The sequence below is a fragment of the Sinocyclocheilus anshuiensis genome, unplaced genomic scaffold, assembly GCF_001515605.1.
Source record: "Sinocyclocheilus anshuiensis isolate Anshui unplaced genomic scaffold, SAMN03320099.WGS_v1.1 scaffold194, whole genome shotgun sequence".
NCBI classification, from domain to species: domain Eukaryota; kingdom Metazoa; phylum Chordata; class Actinopteri; order Cypriniformes; family Cyprinidae; genus Sinocyclocheilus; species Sinocyclocheilus anshuiensis.
This window is the reverse complement of record NW_015546074.1, coordinates 810881-817026: the sequence shown is the minus strand read 5'-3', so window position 1 is coordinate 817026 and position 6146 is coordinate 810881. Positions and strand designations below refer to the sequence as shown.

The window sequence follows — 6146 nt, the reverse complement described above, 5'->3', positions numbered from 1 at the left end:
TGAAATGGGTACGTGAGAAGAGTAGTATGTCTGAAACCACAGTATTCATAGAAGAGTAGGCGAGAGATCCCCGGATGGCCTACTGCGTCCCCTCCAGACTCCGAAGTGCCGATCGCGGGATACTTTTCTATTCCACAATGCCATGGGAGAGGATACGTTAACCAAGAAGAAGAGAGGATGAGTCTAGTCTACCGCAAATCCTTAAGAAGAAAAAGAAGAGGAGGAGGATACATCATAATCGAACATGGAGAAGAACACAGTTTTCAAATGTGAGTATTAAAAAACAAAAACATGGTTTCTTGTGTTAAAATTGAATTTTTTGAACTACTGTAAAGTAAACTGTTGAATTGTTGAAGGTGTTTGCACAGATATTATAGTATATTTGTGATTTTGTTGTAAAAACGTGTTTATTTATAGCCACTGCTGAGCTCCAGTAAGCACACATGCGTCTACAAAGTGGATTGCTGCATTCACGTGCTATCGTAAATGTCATTATTCCCACTTCTAAAGTCGTGATTGCAAGCACGTTAATGTGCAGTTTTTAACTAGGAAACTTACGTATGTTAATTCAGATGGCTTGTAACTTTAGCATGTTATATGTTCTTAATTATATACATAGTTAAAGACGTTTACTAAATGTTTGTAATATCTGACAGAAACATCTTCGACAAGTATTGCAGAAGAGAACATCACAACATGAAATAGACATCAGTGATGTGTGTGTGCTATTAGCTATGCAGTAGAATTCACTGTTGTCAACACTGCTAATGTAAATAATTATGTAATGTAAATAAAACCATACTATTTTAAAGGTTTCAAGAAATTAAAGTTATCAATAAGCTATCAAATGTAGTTGTCTATTAGTACTGTTGATGAATTGCGTAGCAAATGTTATTGGATAAAACACATCAGCAACTGCCTCAACATTTATATGTACACTCTAAAATAAATAGTGCTAAAGAGCACTAAAAGTGGTTTGCTGGCTCGTAATCATAGGGGAACCATTTTAGTGCTATATAGCACCTGAACCAACCCAAAGAACCACTGAATAACTTGTTTTGTGTGTGTAGTGCTGAAAACATAAATCACAGAAGTAACTTGTAACAATCTTGTTTGAATGTTACAGGGACAGATGAGCACACAACATGTGCTTATCCGGTGGAGAGTGCTAATGAGGCCCTCTTCACCGGAAAACGAAATGCAGCCATCAAAGGCTTTGAGTGAGTATACTGCAGAAACCAATGAAAACTGATGTCATATGCTGTTAATTAATGTTATTTCAAACAGATATTACAGCACTTTTCTGATTCTTGATTTGTGTGCAGAGCTTTTGTGATGGAGCAGGGCCTGCAAGACAGGGTGACGGCGGCCTTTGTAAAAAAAAAAATGGGAAAACCTCAAACAAAAATATAAAGTAAGATCATGTTGTTATTTCTAATACAGAAATCAGTTGACATTGTGCTGTTAAAATGACTGCTTTTGTTTTGTTTGTGCATTTTTGTAGGATCACAAATGTCCAGCAACCGGTATGAGCACTGAGGATGGAGAGCCCACAGCAGCATCTTGGAAGTGGTACAGGGCCATGGATGAGGCAACTGGGTGCAGACCCTCCATCATTCCACCTGCCCTTATTGCCTCATCTGGCACGGATGTTGCTGTGGCCTCTACATCCTCAGTGAGCCCAGCCCCAGACACACCAAGGGCATCAAGGAAAAGAACCCGGAAATCAATTGAGAATCTGATCAAGGAGATTGAGGAGAGGGAAATGACAAGAGAGCAAGAAGCAGTCAAAACGGAGGAGAAAAGATGGAGAGAAATGGAGGAGAAGGAGGAGAGACGAGAACGAGACAGACAAGAGCGGGAGGAGAGACGACATGCTGAGGACAGAGAAAGAGAAGAAAGGTGGCACCAGGAAGCAAGTCAAAGGGAGGAAAGATTACTTCACCTCCTTGAATGTATTGCAAATAAATAATTTATATGTATATTTAAACTTGGATTTTTGTGAAGAACACACATATGTTTGAAATGAGAATTTAATTTCACACACACACACACACATACATAAGGGAAGGAAATGAACTCTGCTGGACAATGGCCCTTCATAACCTATGTTGAGACTGTTTGCACAAACCACCTTCACTTGCATTAACTACACATAGTAACAGTGATTAAAGGTCACCCAAACATACACTATAAACTCATTATTTACTTAACTTCATGGTGTTCCATCCCTCTAGTTCTATTTCTGAACATAAAAGCTGATTTTGGTCAAGTATATTCTGTTGGTTTCTGGTCATACAATATTGGCCAATAAAGCCTGACATTTAGAAGCCTCAAAGGCATCAACAAATAGTGTAATAAACAAAAACAGAGGGATCAAACGACATGAAAGTGAGTAAATAATGACTGAATTTATATGTTTGAGTGAACTAATCTCTCAAATAAAAATTGTATGAAATGTATATAAATTTATATAAGCCTGTAGTAGTACCCTAAAGAAATAAACTAAGACAGAGACACTTTCAAAAAAGGATTTACTTAGGAATTGTCAGACTCTGGGCCAGGTCAAGCCCGCCAGACATTCAACACTCCAGTTCGCCGACCACGCCTTTCCCCCCCGATCCAGAAGAGGATGCTAGGGGTGCGGAGAAGGGTGTCGGCTTCAGCCCCAGAGCTCGCTCCAGTGTTGGCCGAGAACACGCCCTTTCCCCCCAATCCAGAAGAGGATGCTAGGGGTGAGGAGAAGGATGTCGGCTTCAGCCCCAGAGCTCGCTCCAGTGTTGGCCGAGAACACGCCCTTTCCCCCCAATCCAGAAGAGGATGCTAGGGGTGAGGAGAAGGATGTCGGCTTCAGCCCCAGAGCTCGCTCCAGTGTTGGCCGAGAACACGCCCTTTCCCCCCAATCCAGAAGAGGATGCTAGGGGTGAGGAGAAGGATGTCGGCTTCAGCCCCAGAGCTCGCTCCAGTGTTGGCCGAGAACACGCCCTTTCCCCCCAATCCAGAAGAGGATGCTAGGGGTGAGGAGAAGGGTGTCGGCTGTGGCCCCAGAGTTCGTTCCAGTGTCAGCCCAGGTCCCGAGTATAGCCCATGGAGGGCTCCCGTTCCCCAGTTCAGCCCGGGAAGGGCTCCCGTTCCCCAGTTCAGCCCAGGAAGCCGCTCCTTCGTTCCCGTGTTCCTCGTGTGTGTGAACCGTGACAGGAATACAAATCACATTTATTTTTATGTATGTATTTATTAGACATTTTTATCCAAAGTGACTTAACCTGTTTTAATCTTTCACAGGTAGTCATGCTCATGGAGAGCAGGCACACAAATGTTTGGAGCGGACACAGCAGCAGCCAGATTGTCCCGCACATGTTCTCCCCCTCTTGGTTCAAGGTTGTGGGGTTCAGGGGGGCCGTCGTCATGGTCTTCCTCCACTGGCTCAACGATGTCCCCATTGACAAGAGCGAGATTGTGAAGCACAGCACAGCATGCAACAACCTCAGGCACAAAGACAGGGCTCACCTCCAAGGCCTTGAACAAAAGGGAGCGCCAGCGTATTTTCATCATGCCAAAGGCTCGCTCTACTATGCTTCGTGCGCGGGAGTGCTTGCTGTTGAAACGAGCCTGCACAGGGTTCTGCACAGGCTCTCTGTATGGGGTGATGAGGCAGATGGGTGCTCTCAGGCAAGGATAGCCACCATCCCCGAGGATGCACTTTCCTGCAGGTGGATATAGGCTGCCGGCATATACAGGGCTGTTCCTCAGCACCCTAGAATCGTGCACAGACCCCGGATATCCCACAAAGACATCAAGGAATTTCCCCTGGTGATCAGTGATGGCCTGGAGTTGGATGGAATGAAACAGTTTTCTGTTGTAGTAGCATTGGGAGTTATTTGCTGGAGGTTTAATTCGGATACGACAGCCGTCTATTGCACCGACTGCTCGACTGAAAGCTAGTGAGCTAGCTGTGCAAATCCTGCTCCCACTGCCTCCAGGTCATCCCCGGTTGGAAAAGAAATCACCCTCCTCAAAATTCCTATGACTGCCTTGCTCACTTTGTGCACAATCCCATGCACAGAGGATATGGGCATATCAAAGGTCTGTGACACGACCCTGTAGGATGCTGCATGTGCAAGCCAGTGGAGGAATACGAGGACTTCAATGTCCTTTTCCCACCCAAGGTCAGATTCCAATCTGACTGCTGCAATGAGGGACCTGATGGATGGCAAAGACAGGCTAAGGTGGGCACGATGGTCAGCTGCTTGGTCCAGATAAAACCGCAGAATCGGCACAGCTGTGTTGACATGGCAGTAGGATGCGGGGTTCACTGCCTGTAAATATGTGCGAGTTTATTAGAACATTAAACTCAAATAAAGATTTGTTTCATGTGTTGTTGACTTGTATATGTATACAGTTAATGTGATGGTTAATTAGGAAACAATAAAAATGAGTGAATTAATGTCAGTAAATAAAGCAATTGTTTCATTACTTCATGCATTCATTCATTGCTTGACTGAAAATTGATGTTCACATCGGCTCCATTTGTCTTATGTGTTTTCATGCATGTCATATGAAAACAATTAATTAGGCTTGTTTAATGAAATTATACAATTTTCAGTAATATGTAGTACAATTAAGCATGGGTCTGCATCTGTTATTATCATTGTGCGAAAGTGTTGGGGTGAGCTAGCAATGCAATTCATTCTGGTGTAATCTTAATTTATAAGTGGTGACACTTACATTTTTGAAGTATAAAATCAACAGTGTTCTCCTAAGGCGAGATCTGCGAGCAGCTGCCCGACGTCTCCTTTGTAATACCATTCCAAACGCTAAGGAAAACCGCACTAGGCAGGGTAAGCAATTTACTGTTGTGATCAGGTGGTAGTGCACACCTGTCACCTCAAGTAATTATTTAACTTGTTTTGTTTAGGTCACATGTTAACATCAACAATAAGGGACCACGATCCATGCTATGTACTCCGGTACAATAGGTGGCGGTATACATCTGATAAATCATGATTGTAAACAGCCATAAAAATTTAAAGAAGAAGAAGATTACGTCAACATGGCGGATCGCGTTCATACTTAACTAGATTTGGCTGTTGAGTACGTACTCTTTTAGCGCTCGTTAAGTAAGTACTTATTGAAATTAAGTACCTACTCATTGAGTATGCGGTTTCGAACGCAGCCAGAGTCATTCACACAAATACTAAACACCATCATAGTAGCACACATGATACTGAAATAATGCAATAAACATTAATTTAACATTAGATATAAGATAAAACCCTAACCTACCAACTGATAAGAAAAAATAATAATAAGAAGAAACAGTTATTTCAATGAAAAATCATCAAATGTGAAGTGTCATGCAGGGAATATAGTTTTTCACTGTAAATTATACAATACTTGTTCCTTTTCACTTCCAAAAACCGTAATTTTAACAGTATTTTACTGTAAAATTACATTAAATGTAATTACAGTTATTCACCATATATAGTATGGAAACTTACTGTTAATCAATTAATTTACAACCTGCCATGCTACAACAATCAAGTCAAGTCAAGTCAAGTTTATTTGTACAGCGCTTTTCACGATACAAATCATTGCAAAGCAACCTTACAGCAAATTAAGTTTCTACAATATTTAGTGGTGTAGCGTGGTAGAAGACTAGTTAGGTACGCAGGAGCTAACCCATTAAGGGCCTTATAGGCAAGTAATAATATTTTGCACAACAATCAATGTTATAAAACATTGTCACAGTCATGGTTAACTGTTTCGACGAAAATTGAATATGCTATTTAATGGCAGACACTGGATATTTCACTTTGAAACTGGCATTGAAACATGCTATAAGCGATGCGATATTTTTTAACCATTTTTACTCACAGGCACTTTTTTTTCATGACTCTGTTCTGAATCAGCTACTGTTTTGTTATTAGTTTAAGAATTTGCTATTGACTTTTCAAATGCGGAGTTTTGCGCATCGCGTGTGTGTGTGTGTTCGTGTGCGTGCATGCGCGCGCGCGCGTGTGTGTGTGTGTGTGTGTGAGAGAGAGAGAGACATGGTCACACCACAGTGGAGTCAGCTGTCTTAACCGTGTCTTGTGTACTGCAAACACATACCAGCTTCATCACTGTGTCTGTCACATTTATTTTGA

At 41.9% G+C, this 6146-nt stretch overlaps 1 long non-coding RNA gene across 1 annotated transcript; it reads left to right on the top strand.

Moving 5' to 3' along the window:
- The first annotated feature begins 1167 nt into the window (after positions 1-1167).
- On the top strand, positions 1168-1528 carry LOC107699808 (uncharacterized). Its single transcript, XR_001635502.1, has 3 exons — positions 1168-1220; positions 1326-1414; positions 1505-1528. It is a non-coding gene; the product is annotated as an uncharacterized LOC107699808 (long non-coding RNA).
- The last annotated feature ends 4618 nt before the right edge of the window (positions 1529-6146 follow it).